At 43.9% G+C, this 16,528-nt stretch overlaps 1 protein-coding gene across 3 annotated transcripts in view; it reads right to left on the bottom strand.

The window, feature by feature from the left end:
* The window catches only part of BCHE (butyrylcholinesterase), a 55,444-nt gene that overhangs the window by 19,205 nt on the left and 19,711 nt on the right, over nucleotides 1-16,528 (bottom strand). The gene's annotated exons all lie outside the window — the stretch shown is intronic.

Below are 16,528 nucleotides of genomic sequence, written 5' to 3'. Positions count from 1 at the left end.
TTAAATGTAGACCTCCTATTCTGTACTTGCAGTGTAACAACCGCAGGGCAAGTAACCATCATGAGCCTTTGTGCAATTCCTGGGAGAGTTAAGAAGTAGAATTCCAGTGACAGAATGCACAACGCTTCCTGCAATTTCCCTGCTCTAAGATGCAGACAGGAAATGAGAGGTACTGAAGATTTACTACTGAGCAGTCTCTTTCTAACCCTCACAAATGGCTTATTTTAGCCCTGAGCTAGTAGGAGAGAAAGGAAAGCTTGTTTGTTTGGAGAGCTGAATCATATTCCTGGGCTGTTACCACCTTATATAAAAGTAAATTGAAGTTGTGCATATGCATGTTTAATTAGCAAGGGAAATCAGCTGTTGCATTGCTGGGATCATTGTTATGTGGTGCAGCTTCTGAGATTGGCCCAGGAATGGCAGCTAGTGCAAAATGCAGCAGCCCGACAGCTCATTGAGGCAGACTATTCATCATGTTACACCGCTGCTGAAAGAATCACACCAGCTGCCAATAAGCTGCCAGGCTAAATCCGAGGTGCAGGTACGAGCATGCAAAGCCTTGTGGAGCTTGGAACCAGGGTACCTTTGCCAGCCAGCCAGCCAGCTCTTACCTATGTGTTTCAATGTTTATGTAGTAATAAACCACCTTGTGATATTTTATATGAAAGTGCCATTGATAAGGCAGTACCTCGGGTTACAAACGCTTTGGGTTACAAATGCTTCAGCTTACAGACTCCGCTAACCTGGAAGTAGTACCTCGGGTTAAAAACTTTACCTCAGGATGAGAACAGAAATCGTGCTGCCGCAGTGTGGCAGCAATGGGAGGCCCCGTTAGCTAAAGTGGTACCTCAGGTTAAGAACAGTTTCAGGTTAAGAACAGACCTCAGGAACGAATTAAGTTCTTAACCAGAGGTACCACTGTATTTATAAATAAAAACATCAATGAATAGCACCTCACACCTTATATCATAGCTGCCAAGTACCCCGTTTTTCCCGGGAAACCCCCGTATTTTCTTACTGTTTCCCGCTGGTCTCCCGAATGGATTTATATCCCGTAAATCCCCTGGAAAGCAGCTCCTGCCCGCGGCCATGTTTTTGGTGCTGCTCTGCCCATGTATGGGCACTGGTGCGTAGAAGCGACTTCCGGTGCCAATCTGCCCAATTCCAAAATGGCCACAGCACCAGAAGCCGCTTCAACACATGTCCGGAAGTGTTTAGAAACGACTTCTGGCGCCGCTCTGCCCATTTCCAAAATGGCCACAGCGCCAGAAGTCGCTTCTGTACATGTCTGGAAGTGCATAGAAGTGACTTCCGGAGCTGCGCCATTGCTGGTCCCAGATTTTTCAATCCGAAACTTGGCAGCTATGCCTTATATATCCAACCCACCACAACACTTTTGAGGAGAGGGTGACCTTGGGCTAGTCACACTTCTCTGAGGTCTCTCAGCCTCACTCACCTCACAGAGTGTTTGTTGTGGGGGAGGAAGGGAAAGGAGAATGTTAGCTGCTTTGAGACTCCTTAAGGGGAGTGAAAGGCGGGATATCAAGTCCAAACTCCTCCTCCTCCTCCTCCTCCTCTTCTTCTTTCTTCTTCTTCTTCTTCTTCTTCTTCTTCTTCTTCTTCTTCTTCTTCTTCTTCTTCTTCTTCTTCTTCTTCTTCTTCTTCTTCCCACCCCATCAGCAGATCTGTATTCATACGTGCAGAGGTTACAGATACTTGGAAAGTGTAGGATTTGTGAGAAATATATCTGCTGCTTTTTCATTGCTTTTTTGGAATAAATGATGCTTTTATTAATTGCTTTTTTATAAAGATCAAAAGGCATCCAAAGCAGCTGTTTTTCAGAATAATAGCGTGTGTAGATTTTTGACAAGAGTTGCAGTTCCTGAGAATGCTGTAACTAATGATATAACCACAAACTGCTCCAGGATGACGGATACACATATCTAGCAAAACTCGTGGTTAAAATGCTCGTAAGTCATATAGGTTGTGGTTGGGACCCAGACACAAAGCCTGGTTGTACATGTGGTACTGGAATAACTGGTGGTAAAAATGTGGTTTGCCCTTTTAGCTTCATAAGATATGAAACTCGCTTATGCTTGCATTTGGAACAAATGGTGATTAACACGTGTAACTAGAACAATCTGTGGTTAGATAAGGCTATACTGCTTACATCAATAGATAAATGTTGGGAGGCTTTGACCAAATACAGTAAGGGCAATAAGGAATGGGTGTTGGGGTTCTGGGAAATGAGTATAATCAGGTCATCTGATAGGCTGTAACCTCTGTGCCGCCCTCCAACCAACTGGAGGACAGGGAAGGGATTTTGCACTCAGGGGAAAGCTAAAGGCTCCTAGGACTTTAGGCCTTAGGAACCAGTGTTTTATATCTCACAGAGAGAAACCATACCTTCCAAAAAAAATTCTTGCAGGACCTTGGTGGCCATTTTGGATGCCACATTCTCCTGCGCTTTTGCACTGTGCTCTCCTTCTCCCCTACCAGCACTCTTTTTTGGGGGGGGGACAAGAACAAGGCATGGGTCACGTGACTCGCCGGGGAGCACATCCAGGAAGGTGTGCATCCCAGAAAACGTGTGCCCTGGTTTTCCATCAGAAAATGTTGGATGGTATGACATTCTTTTTTCCCATCTTAGCTTCATGGGAAGTAATGGGCCAGCTCAACACATTTGCCTGCCTCAAATGAAGATCAAGAAGAAATTCCTCTCCTCAATTCCACCTGCAGAACTTGAACAGACTGCCATTTGATTCTTACTTCAACAGTGATGGTGGGACAACTTCCTCCCTCGTGCCCAAGGGTAGCATGCTAGTTTAAAGGGTGCAGAGCAGGACATCTTAGGAGACTCTGGGCCAGGCTTCCTCAGCCTCGGCCCTCCAGATGTTTTGAGACTACAATTCCCATCACCCCTGACCACTGGTCCTGCTTACTAGGGATCATGGGAGTCATACACCAAAAACATCTGGGGGGCTAAGGTTGAGGAAGCCTGCTCTAGCCCCCAGAAACTGCTTCCCAAGTTTCATTCTGCCTATTGACAGAACCAGACTCAAATCTTAGGAGGCTGACATTCTGAACTACTCTTAAAATAGCACTTGTTCGGGAAAGAGAATTCCAGCAGGCCAACCAGTGTGTGTGTGTGTGTGTGTGTGTGTTTAGAAACTGTGCTGCTTGACAGGTTCGTGAGACACTGAAAATTAACAGGTCCCACTTGACGAAAAACAGTACTTTTTCATACAGCGCATTGTTAAACTATGGAATTCAATCCCACAGGATGTAGTGATGGCTGCAATTAGGATGGCTTTAAAAGGGATGTAAAATGGATCTAGTATTAGAAGCAGTAGACCTTTGAATGCCAGGAGCAGGAAATCAGATTGGGAGACTGCTGTTGTGCTTGCGTCTTCTTTATTGGCTTTTCAGAGGCAACTGGTTGCTCAGTGCTGAACTGCATGGGCCTTTGGTGTGAGATCTAGCAGGACTCCTTTTATATTCCACAGAAAGCACTGATTATTTTGCAAAGTGTACCATCAAAAAAAGTGCCTGCAATCTACATTTAAAGAAAACGCCTGATGGTTATTATTATTTATAATAGATTATTGTACAGTGGTACCTCTACTTACGAATTTAATGCGTTCCGAATGCACATTCGTAAGTCGAAAAAAAATGTAAGTCGAATCCCATAGGAACACATTGGGCAAATGAATTCGTAAGTAGAAGCAACCCTATCTAAAAATTGATAAGTAGAAAAAATCCTATCTAAACCACATCCATGATGGTATTGTTTTCTGAACATTGGCAGTATAGTGGCGGTGAGAAGACGCAAAAGAATGAGAAAAACTATATGCAGTGGGGAGAGGGAGAACAAAGAACTTCTGTGCACAGCCCACAGGGTGGAATTTGCCACCACAAGACATCTTTTAAAAAATGACTGGGTTGTTGACCATAGCAATTGGCTGTGGTGGTTGGCTCTGGAAGTGTGGGTCTCAGGGGCATACTGGGGGAAGAACCTCTCCCTCTGGGGTAATTCCTGGGCTATTAATTAGGATCCTGACCTGGATTTTGGTATTATCATAACTGATCACCTCCCCCCCCCCCCAATTTCTCTTACCTGGCAGCACTCATCCAGTTCAAAGCTGTCTACCTCCTAAAGACCTAGATGTGCCAATGGAATCTTTGTTGTTTGAACCTAACTCATGGCTAATTCAGTCAGTGATGTGCGGTCCCTTGTCTTTACTACAAAGAAGCAAACCTTGAGACCGCTACGCGAGACAGCTCTCCACATAGCTGCCAAGTTATCCCTTTTTTTAAGGGATTTTCCTTTATGCTGAATAGGCTTCCTCGCGAGAAAAGGGAAAACTTGGCAGCTATGGCTCTCCAGAAGGTGACAGCCAGGAATATGGGTGCATTGCAAATACTTCAGCCAACTGGTGGCTGTAGCCAATTTATATTCCAACCAGCAGATGGCAGCAAAGAGATTCAGCCAATCAGAAGTATAGGCAAGATCCCAGCTACCAGCTCACAAACCTCCCCCCTTTAGCAAGTGATTGCCACAAGGCAGGATGCACTCACATATTAGTGATTTCAACTAATTGGAGCATAGGAGACTTTGTTGAAGAGTTGCACAAATGCCTGCTTCATGCACTCAACTCAACAGTAGATCAGCTGTCAGAGACCTAGTTGCAATTCAGACTAAAAGCAAGCAATCAACCTCTTCATTCCATGGAGAAAAGAATTCATTTCCAGTGTTTATCTCCCTTGCGGGGCAGATTTGCACCTCTGAGCATTCAGCGCTGCTAGTGATTTCTTATTTAATGGGGGTGGTAAGGAGAGTGGGGGGTGGTAAGGGGAGTGGGGGGTGGGAGGCACAGATGTCCCAAGCTGGTAAGCATATTGCAGCAGTTTCGATTCGGTGTTGCAACTCCTACCAACATGGTAAGTGGACTTCTTCACAGCAATGCATCTTGGGTGACTTCCCTTTTTCTCTATCATCTTATGATTCTCTGTGATGCTACATTAACACATGTGTTAATATCCTTCATATACATTTGGTTTACCATATGGAGATCTAGAAGCCTGGAGCCACAGTTTCTACAAATTGATATGCAAATATCTACATACACACAGAGAGAGAAATTCCTTCCAGCAGCATCTTAGAGACCAGCTAAGTCTGTCATTGGTATGAGCTTTTGTGTGCATGCACACTTCTTCAGATACCATGCACACGAAAGCTCATAACAATGACAAACTTAGTTGGTCTCTAAGGTGCTGCTGGAAGGAATTTTTTTATTTTGTTTCGACTACGTCAGACCAACACGGCTACCTACCTGTAAAACACACACACACACACACACACACACAGAGAGAGAGAGAGAGAGAGAGAGAGAGAGAGAGAGAGAGAGAGAGAGAGATTTTTTTCTTCACCAAAACCACCCTACACTCACATTGATCACAATGCTGGAGAAATATAACTTTCCTATTACAACTACAATATATGCCTGGCCACTTACTTTAGCTACCTTTTCTCTAAACCATCCTCTGTGGCATTCTCCATCTTGCTTTCCTGAACTGTGAGTTCCCAAACTCCTTTCTGTTCAGTCCCTTCTTTCTTTGTCACCATTGTACTTTCCCTCAAGCTGATTAACATTCCTTTGGGAGTCATTTCTCACTCCATTGCCTTGACTTACGAGGAGTACATGTGAAAAGGATCTGGGGGTCTTGGTGGACTACAAGCTTAACATGAGTCAACAGTGTGATGCAGCAGCAGCAGGGAGAAGAAGAAGAAGAAGAAGAAGAAGAAGAAGAAGAAGAAGAAGAAGAAGAAGAAGAAGAAGAAGAAGAAGAAGAAGAAGAAGAAGAAGAAGAAGCTAATTCTATTCTAGGCTGCATCAGTGTCCACATCAAGGGAAGTAATAGTACCACTCTATTCTGCCTTAGTCAGACCACACTTGGAATACTGTGTCCAAATTCTGGGCATCACAATTTAAGAAGGATGTTGACAAGCTGGAATGTGTGCAGAGGAGGGCAACCAAGATGATCAAGGGTCTGGGAACTAAGCCTTATGAGGAACGCTTGCAGGAGCTGGGTATGTTTAGCCTGGAAAAGAGGAGAATAGGAGGAGATATGATAACCACCTTCAAATATCTTAAGGGCTGTCACATGGAGGAGGGAGCATGCTTGTTTTCTCCTGCTCTGGAGAGTAGGACTCAAACCAATGGCTTCAAGTTGCAAGAAAGGAGATTCCAACTAAACATTCAGGGGAAAAAACTTTCCGACAGTAAGAGCTGTTCAGCAGTGGAACAGACTCTCATAAGAAGTGATGGACTCTCAGTTTTTAAACAGAGGTTGGATGGCCATCTGTCATGGATGCTTTAGCTGAGATTCCTGCATTGCAGGGGTTGGACTAGATGACCCTTGGGGGTACCTTCCAACTCTAAGATTCTATGATTCTATGATGCTATGACTTGGGCCTCTTTGCTTCTAGAGCAGCCTTCTTAAAAGTTGGGTCTACAAATGATATTAGGATTACATCCCTCATCAACTCTGACTATTGGCTAAACTGGCAGGGGATAATGGGAACTGTGTTCCAATATCTGAGGATGCCAGAGTCTGCTGTAGGGTACCTGTCCCCCTGCTACCCAACAGGTTCCATGCACCATGCATTCTGAAACCTCTTCTCAATCCCCAGTTTTAACACGAGGCTTTAATCCCAGCCAAACTGACAACATTCCCTTCCCTCTTAGAAGTGCCACTGCTGCTTTTTAGTTGCCTGAGCAGCTGAACATTCCATGCCATCACAGCAGCTCAGTCAATCAGTGTCAGGAAGCTTCACTGATACAACCACAACAGAAGCATGATAATGCAAGATAATATGCAATAGTGGTGCGACCACAAACTGGAACCACCTATATGATGACTTATAAAAAGTGAAGTCCCTCTCCAAAGGTCTCTAATATCAGTTGTCAGATTGTCACAATCCAATATATTTGAAATGATAGGTTTATTGTGCAGAAAAGTTCCCTCTCGGATACACACTGACTTCAAGGGGTGGGTGGGGGGAGAGAATGTGCTATAGGTGCTATGTGAATCGTCCCCTCTGATTTCCTCAAGTTACTAAATGATGTCACTTGAAATAACAGAATTAGAATAAGCTTCACTCCAGAATGAATAAAATGGGAATCTGACACCCTCACTCTTTATGAATGCTCAGTTTCATTTGAAGTCACTTTTGCTGTCATTGGGGCCCATTGATGTGCGATTTGATATAATGAGCTCTCTCTCTAGATTTCTTTTTTAAATTCAGAGCATTTCTCCACTTCAGCTAGTCATTTATCATCTCATCAAATGATGTGAAGGATTCCCTGTGCAATTTCATCATGCCTTATACCTAATTCACAAAAAAAAAGTCTATTCGGGGTTTTCATACCTATAAGCCTAAAATAAAAGGCAAATGACAGAAATATTTCATTTTGCAATTTCAGATTTTATTCATGATGCTAGTTTGCATTGATGAGACTCCAGGGTTTATGATTTGTGGGAAAAGTAGAAGATTGAGCTCACCAACCTCTCTGCTGCCATCTCATTCTTGCCTAGCCCATTTCCATCCATCTGTCTTGTCCATTTAATGTAAGTTCTGTGAATAAAAGGCTGCACCACTACAATGCAATGCTTCCACTCCTTGGAACTAAAGAAATGTTTGATTTCAGTTCCTTTCACCTGAATGGGAAATTATGACTTGATACCATCTAGTCCAGCATTCTGGTCCCATAGAGGCCAAACAGATGCCTATAAGAAGTCCTCATGCAGGACATGAGGGTGAAAGCTTTCTCCCACTTATTTTGTCTAGCAACTGGTAATCTAAGGTAAAGGTAAAAGACCCCTGACAGTTAAGTCCAGTTGCAGACAACTCTGGGGTTGTGGTGCTCATCTCGCTTTACTGGCCGAGGGACCCGGCATTTGTCCACAGACAGTTTTTCCAGGTCATGTGGCCAGCATGACTAAGCCATTTCTGGCAAAACCAGAGCAGCGCATGGAAACGGCATTTACCTTCCTGTCGGAGTGGTACCTATTTATCTACTTGCACTTTGACATGCTTTTGAACTGCTAGGTTGGCAGGAGCTGGGACCGAGCAACGGGAGCTCACCCCATCACGGGGATTTGAACCGCCAACCTTCTGATTGGCAAGCCCAAGAGACCACAGCGCCACCCGTGTCCCCATAATCTAAGGTAGACTGGTGCGAAACTGTTGCCTGGTAAAACTTAAACCCTAAGAAGCTATGCCCCATATCCTGAGATGCCATCAAAACTCAAAATTAGGTGGCTCATATGCCAGAACTATCAGGTTCATAAATGGCTGAATGTGCACCAAGTCCAGTTATCTGTCTAACAGATCTTAAAATTATCATAATTCAAAACAGTCAAACTCACTGTAAGACCAGGACACAGGAAAACAATTTCTCGGAGAAGGAAGCTTTATGATGCGTGGCATCAAAATGTATGCCATGAGTCTATCGCACTGCAAATCACACATTGCCAGGATGAACTAACTTATTTGGTTGCTTGTTACTGTATTATACTTCACCTTTCCTCCCCAAAGAGCCCCACCACCACCACCAAATTGTATATGGTTACAAGATCTGGGAAAAACACAGAACTTTCATCCAAGTTTTTAATGTAGGATTTGATTAGCTAAGTACAGTTTCTGATGGGGTAAATTCACATTCATTGATAAAAGGGTTATCACAGCACTGAGTTTTGCCCAAAGTGACATTTTGAGATGAATTTGCTCTGCTGACCAACCAGTCCGATAATGTTGAAGAGGAGCAACAAGGTTTTCAATAACATTAGGAAACTTTGTGACCTAGTTTAAGACATCTTGAAGGGTTTCACCTAGAGCTCTTTTTAAAAGATCACTTTGGACAAACAATGCATTTGAGAAGAGGAACAAGATTTCTCAAAGAAGTACCAGATGTTAATACGTCCTGGGGGAGTTTTCCAAGTTACATTCAAGTCTGCTTTTTGTTTCCTATGACTAGCACAATAAAACAGAGCCAAATAAGCACATTTATGTAAATGTTTTTAATGTGTGTGATTCATACAGTCTGACACCAGGTGGACTTTTTAGCAAAGAATCAGAGTTACCCTAGTAGAGGTTTTTCTCTGTCTGTACATTGCCTTGACCTATTACTCTTGCTTTCCTAGTTACAGGTAGGTAGCCGTGTTGGTCTGAGTCGAAACAAAATAAAAAAATTCCTTCAGTAGCACCTTAAAGACCAACTTAGTTTTTATTTTGGTATGAGCTTTCGTGTGCATCCACACTTCGTCAGATACACTGAAACAGAAGTAGCTGTTTCAGTGTATCTGACGAAGTGTGCATGCACACGAAAGCTCATACCAAAATAAAAACTTAGTCGGTCTTTAAGGTGCTACTGAAGGAATTTTTTTTATCTTGCTTTCCTGTTATTGTATGAGTAGCCCTAAAGTGAGTTAAACCAACCACTGTACTACTCAAACTTAATGTTATCAGTTCAGGTCATTCACTTTTAACCCAGCCTTTTCCAGCTTGGTGCTATCCAGATGTTTAAATCTACATTTCCCATTGCCCCTGATGGCTGGCAATAATGTCCGGGGCTGATGGGAGTTGGAGTCCAAAATATCTGGATGGCACCAGGTTGGAGAAGACTGCTTTAACCACTGGCAAATATAGTTGTTTGCCAGGAGGAATTTGCAAACAACTGGTGGAGAAATCATGTCTCAGTAAGTTCAAACCCAGTATGCTGAACCTGCTGAATAAGCATACAAATGGCAGAAGAACCAAAATCTAGGTACCCATTGGCATCCAAGCCCACTGCCCCCCTAAAACCCTTGGCCAGCTGACTGGCAAAGGTCAGAAGAAACTAGCTCTGAATCTAGCTCTGAATATATTTCTAATTGATTCCTAGAATATCATTTTGAATCAGGGTTCCGTCCTCCCCCCCCCCCCCTGCTTCTTAACATCTATATGAAGCCGCTGGGAGAGATCATCAGGGGGTTTGGGCTGGGTGTTCATCAGTATGCGGATGACACCCAACTCTAACTCTCTTTTAAATCAGAACCAGTGAAGGCGGTGAAGGTCCTGTGTGAGTGCCTGGAGGCCGTTGGAGGATGGATGGCGGCTAACAGATTGAGGTTGAATCCTCAAAAGAAAAACAAACTGCAATCCCGATAAAGGATATTAAAAGCAAACATTATGCCATCCTCTGATCCCTTGAGAAATGTCTGTGATCCAGTTGGCTCTCATCCTGGCATCCAGAAACTTTAGAAGCCCTTGAGCATCTCAATTTTCTGATGCCTAGACATGCTAAATAAAGTTCGGACCTCTCCATTGACATTCCTACTAGGTGACAGCAATCTTAGCTATAAATTCCTTGGGACACTCAATTCAAAATGACATTTAGAGCAGGAAATGAAGTGGCATCAAGTTGCACATTGAGTGTAGTTGCCTAGGTATGATTTAGCTCTAGTCTGTCCTCTTGTAGGGCAGTCCAACTGTGAAGTTACCAGTGCATGAACCACATGTTAGAGCTGATGCAAGTTGAATCCCCGATCTGAACTGCTTTAGTGAATAGTCTTAAAATAGTTACAAAGAAATGTTACAAAATGCAAAGTAACACATTGCTCTTAAACAGCAAGAAATGTACACCCCTCTTCTTTAGGGAGAGAGATCACCAATGCAACCTATCATCACCACTGAACTTAATCATTACTGCTAATGCTGTTGCGTGCCGAGGTACCGAGATATCCCCCCAATAACTCACACATCACAGAATATTTAAGTTTGAGGTTTTTGGCATTAATTTTGGTCACAACTTTATTTAAATACAACTGAATGTGAGTGGTTGCTTAGACATTGGTTCTTGCCATCTGTCCCCCGCCTGGGACAGATTTGACTCCCACTAGCCTAGTAGGGGAGCCAGTAGGTAAGCACCCTTCCGGGAGAGATCAAAGCAGGGGCCCACGCCCTTGACCTCATCCCTCCGATGCTCCCCGAGGCTCATGCGCGGTCCTGGTCCCTAACAGGGATAAACAGACAAACATGTAGAGCCCCAGGTCTCCTTTAACGGAATACCCCTAAAAGCAGCAGCAACCATGAGGGGAAGGCCCAGCCAAAATCTGTACCCCTCCACCAATTAATTTGAACCAATGCCTAACCGCCAACCTTACAAGTTGTGACTTATTGCAGCGTAGTAGGCAAAAACCACCTGGCACAAGCCAATCAGCCAAGTGGCAAAATTCCTACCAGGCCCCTGATCCAAAACAGGCGACCCCATGAGAGGCGCAGCAAGGTCAAGCGAGAACACCTAAAATTAGAGGCGGGCGGGAGATTCGTTGTGAGGAGCCAAAGTGGAACTGAAAGCTGCTCACTAAGCATATATAGGGTAAAGCTGTTCATCAATCATTTGCTACATGCAATTTTCCCCAGCAACAGCACACCCGCCAATCACACATGTGGTCATCCAAACTGACCCACCTCTCCAACCCTGGGATGTCTTGTTAACCCTTCCGCAACCCATGTTCTCCTCTATGGGGAGAACCTGCTTTGTAGCATCCAATATTATCCTACCACGGAAGTATCCCAGTTAGAAAAATGAGCGTGTTGGTCACTATTCATTTATTATTTGATGCAAACAGCAAAAGTGGGGAAAAGCTGCTTGCTCAACCTATTTAAATGCAGAACCTGTCAATCAATCATTTGCTACATGCTAAATTCCCCAGCAACAGCTCAACCCACCAATCAACCATGTGGCCATCCAAACTGACCCGCCTCTCCAACCCTGGGATATCTTGTTAACCCTTCCACAACCCATGTTCTACTTTAAGGGTAGAACCTGCTTTGGCAAAGGTGCATTGATGTGGGGCACCCATTTCTGACTGAAGGCCCCCTCCATGGTGTAAGGGTAGGGCACATCTGTGTATCCTCTGTGTAAAGAGGCAGGGCTGAGAGTCTGATCACACAGCATTTTCCCCTACACTTCAAATATGTACAATATATTGATGGCAGCAGAGGTAGTTTTAGGGTAATGTGGCTGGTTTAGTTGCACTGGGTGCCATGGTGAAGTGGACACCAAAACAATACTGTAGAACAGAGCACGAGAATGTGGTTCCAAATTTTAGCATCACACAGGGCACCACTGAAATATGACAACCCAAAGTCCACCACTGATGGCAGAAGTTGTACACAGTTGCATTGACCCGAGAACCCAAGCCCTCTTTTTAAACAATGCTCCATTATACCCAGAAATTAAAGAATGCATTGTTCTGATGCCCTCTGTAATGAGTGGCCTCGTTAGAAGCAAACAATTTGCAATAATTCCCAAGGCCAAATGAGTCATTCTCCAATCACATTTATTTCAGGCCAATTCATTAGTCATGGTTAGCCAAGATAAGGAAGAAGGGTAGTTTTATAAGCAGCTACATTGCCTAAGACAGAAATTAACAGGTCTAGGAATTACGCAGAGCAGTTTGAGGCTATTGCCAATTGTTTGTTATGGCAGATGATGGAAGAATGTACAACATCCAGCAGAGAAGACACCTGTTTGTATGTCCTGATAAAATAAAATAAAAATATCTATAGCAGGGAAATGACTAGCACCTGGAGCAATGAATACCAGATCGTGGTTTGAGAATGCCCATAACAAAGTGCTCTCTTGTGTGTGTTCTCTTATATTAGTAGACCCCCTATTCATGGGCTTAACTAGCAGTGGCAATGACTGGCAAGAGTAGTATGAGTTGCTGTGTAAAATTTCACACAATGACCTGGGCCAATGTTACACCACAGGCTTACCTCCCCCCACCCCCCAATATTCTATTCAATTTGGAACCCCTGGTACTGAGACATAAAGCAAAACTTTCTCTACTGTGGCACCCTGGGTGTAGAAATCCTCCCAGAGATTTGATTGTCCTCTGCATTACTGTTTGGTGTCAGGCCAATGGTGCAGAGTTTTTATACAAGCTGTTGAACTGTTTGCAATTTCTCATTCTTAATTTAATTCTGTCTGCCTCTCTCACTATATTGATGTTCTATCTATATTGTTATATGGTTTTTATACATACAGTTGTACCTTGGAAGTCAAACAGCTTAGTTCCCGAATGTTTTGGCTCCTGAACATCACAAACCCAGAAGTGACTGTTTTGGTTTGCAAACTACTTTTTGGAAGCCGAACACCTGACGGGGCTTCCGCAGCTTCTGATTGGCTGCAGGAGCTTCCTGCAGCCAATCAGAAGCCACACTTTGTGTTGTTGTTGTTGTTGTTGTTGTTGTTGTTGTTATTGAACATTTTGGAAGTCGAACGGACTTCCGGAATGGATTCCATTTGACTTCCAAATGTATTTTACATTTCATATGCAGAAGGTCCCAGGATCAATCCTTGGCTTCTCCAGGAAGAGCCTGGATTTCCCTTCCCTGAAATACTGAAAAGTCATTGCCAGTCTATGTGGACAATATTGCGCTAGATGGACTTTTGGACTGACTTGGTGTTAGGCAATTTCCCATGTTGCTATGTAACCCCCCCCCCATGAATTTTAAATAGGAAGCTGCCATTTGTTGTTTAGTCATTTAGTCGTGTCCGACTCTTCGTGACCCCATGGACCAGAGCATGCCAGGCACTCCTGTCTTCCACTGCCTCCCGCAGCTTGGTCAAACTCATGTTCGTAGCTTCGAGAACACTGTCCAACCATCTCGTCCTCTGTCATCCCCTTCTCCTAGTGCCCTCAATCTTTCTCAACATCAGGGTCTTTTCCAGGGAGTCTTCTCTTCTCACGAGGTGGCCAAAGTGTTGGAGCCTCAGCTTCAGGACCTGTCCTTTCAGTGAGCACTCAGGGCTGATTTCCTTAAGAATGGATAGGTTTGATTTTCTTGCAATCCATGGGACTCTCAAGAGTCTCCTCCAGCACCATAATTCAAAAGCATCAATTCTTTGGCGATCAGCCTTCTTTATGGCCCAGTTCTCACTTCCATACATCACTACTGGGAAAACCATAGCTTTAACTAAGCTGCCATATGGAACATCAAACCATTGTCTCATCTAACTCAGTATTGTCTGGCAGCAGCTTTCCAGAATTTCAGGTCTCTTCCACCTTTATTTGGGGATGCTATTGATTGAACCTGGGGCCTTCTGCATGCAAAGCAGATGCTTGACAGGCATATGTCAAGAATACTTTGATGGTGTTTTCTGCTTGACAGGAGGTTGGACAGGATGGCCCTTGTGGTCTCTTCCAACTCTATTATTCTATGATTCTATGCTCTACCACTGAGCCATGGTGGCCTTACCTTCAAGCCTTGGGTGAAAGGGTAGTATACAAATTAAATCGACAATTTTAAAAAATTATGCTAATATAGAATAACACGAGGGAAAAGCAGAAGTCCTTTGTTGGACGAGCATACAGTTGAAAAAAAAGGGAAGACAATGAACGCAGGGCAGAGGAAGAAAATATAGAAAGAGCCAATAAAAGAGAGAAAGGAGGAGAGAGGAGTCATGACAAAGGGCAAGAAGGGGTTGATGTGAGAAGATGCAGTTCCAGCAATGAGGGTTGCAGTCAGGACTTCAAACCTGTAGGTGGTCAGTCAACTAAGCCAGTTTGACAAGAAAGGTCAGTGCGTAGGTGAACGGCAAAAAGCACTCTGCGTCAAACTGTGGCAATTCTTTGAGGTTATCTGAAATTACTGTGATGAGAAAGAGAGGAGTGGGGTGGTGCATATTAATAAAACTCTATAAGCACTTGAGGTTCCTCAGTGAGGAGAGATTTAAGTCTATGCTTAAGGCTACCATGCTAAACACACTTTCTAGGGAGTAAGTCCCACTGAGCACAGAAAGACCTGCTTTTGGATGAAAACGTGTTTATGCTGCTGCTGCTGCTGCTGCTGCTGCTGCTGCTGCTGCTGCTGCTGCTGCTGCTGCTGCTGCAAATCTCCCATGGAAGCCAATGGGATTTGAAAGTTTTAAACTTATACTCTTTTTATCAAGGAAACCTCTAGGATATCCCCCCCCCCAACTTTTTTCTTGAAATAAAATAAAATGTCTCTGGGCCAAACTAGGTGCTATGCTGCAGATAAGACTATAAGAAGTCGAGCATATGGGAATCTCACAAGCAGAAGCTGAATGCAAGAGTGGTCTCCATACTTACAATTCCCAGCCACTGGGTAGATAAGTGTGCTGTGGGGGTGATTTGGATTGGCAGATAGTGGACCGAGGAGACGGGACTTATCCCTTTCTCCCTCCACCCTTTCACGAATAAGAACTAGTAGGAAAATATTTTTTTATATGCCTGTTGTCTTTGTCCATGGAGTTTTCTTGGCAGGGATACTGGAGTGGCTTGCTAGTTCCTTCTCCAGGTGGATCACGTTTAGTCAGAACTCTCCACTATGACCTGTCCATCTTGGGTGGCCCTGCATGGCATAGCTCATAGCTTCTCTGAGTTATTCATAGCTCATAGCTTCTCTGAGTTATTCAAGCCCCTTCGCCACGACAAGGCATTGATCCACGTGCCTGGTGTGCTATGGTCCATGGGGTCACGAAGAGTCGGACAATACTAAACGACTAAACAACAACAACAGGAAAATATTATGGGTATCTTGCCTACAATTGCAAAGACCAGCTTAGGAACTGAGGGTATTTTCATCAGGGAAACAATTAATACCTCATCCCTGTATCCCGTGGTCCCTATTAAGACCACCAGCTCTGCATCTGCATTTACCAAATAAAGCCAGGGTGTTGTAGTGTAGCCCTCCAATATTGTTGGACTCCCATTTCTATCAACACCAGCCAGCATGTCTAGTGGTCAGGGGCAATGGGAGCTGAAAACTAGCTACATCTGGAGGACCACCAGCCTGCCCCCTCCCTTGTTTTAAGGTGCCAGCGATCAAATCTAGTTTGGTACACCATTCTACATTGGCTCTCTTTAACTTTCTTCCTCTTCTTCCTACTCATCTACCTGGTTGTGAGAAGCTGGCAGGCTTTGTGCTTGTCCAATCCATTACTCTGGTGTCACCAACATCCCCTTTGATGACTGCCTCACAGCAGCCTAGAACTTTCACGAACGAAGAGAGGAAGGTCATCTAAAGGAGCTGAACAATTTGCAGATGCCCGCCCTCCTCCCAGTATCAACAGTCTGGTTCCCAAACTTATTTTGTCAAACAACAGCAGGTTCAAATATGCTTAATTATGAGAGTCTCTGACAGCTTGTCAGTGTGCAAGCCAGAACTTTATAGAATTGTTAAACATTCATCTCCAGTTACGGTGGTTCCCCCCCCCCCCTCGTTGAAAACACAAATTTATTGAAACAGCTAAGTGGTTTTTGTTACCATTCCTCAGTATTAATTAGGTGTGGATAGCCATCCTGTTATGATAAGAAAGCCAGTAAATTCCAAGTAAAATGAAGAAAATATTATTTGTAGCAAAATCCAACACCTCTCATTTTCTAGTGTCCCTTCCCCTTTAAATACTCACCATTGTAACTGATCTGAACAATACTGATCGTATTATTA

This window comes from Zootoca vivipara, chromosome 5, assembly GCF_963506605.1.
Source record: "Zootoca vivipara chromosome 5, rZooViv1.1, whole genome shotgun sequence".
NCBI classification, from domain to species: Eukaryota; Metazoa; Chordata; class Lepidosauria; order Squamata; family Lacertidae; genus Zootoca; species Zootoca vivipara.
The sequence above is the reverse complement of the archived record's forward strand: the minus strand, read 5'-3'. Positions and strand labels throughout refer to the sequence as shown.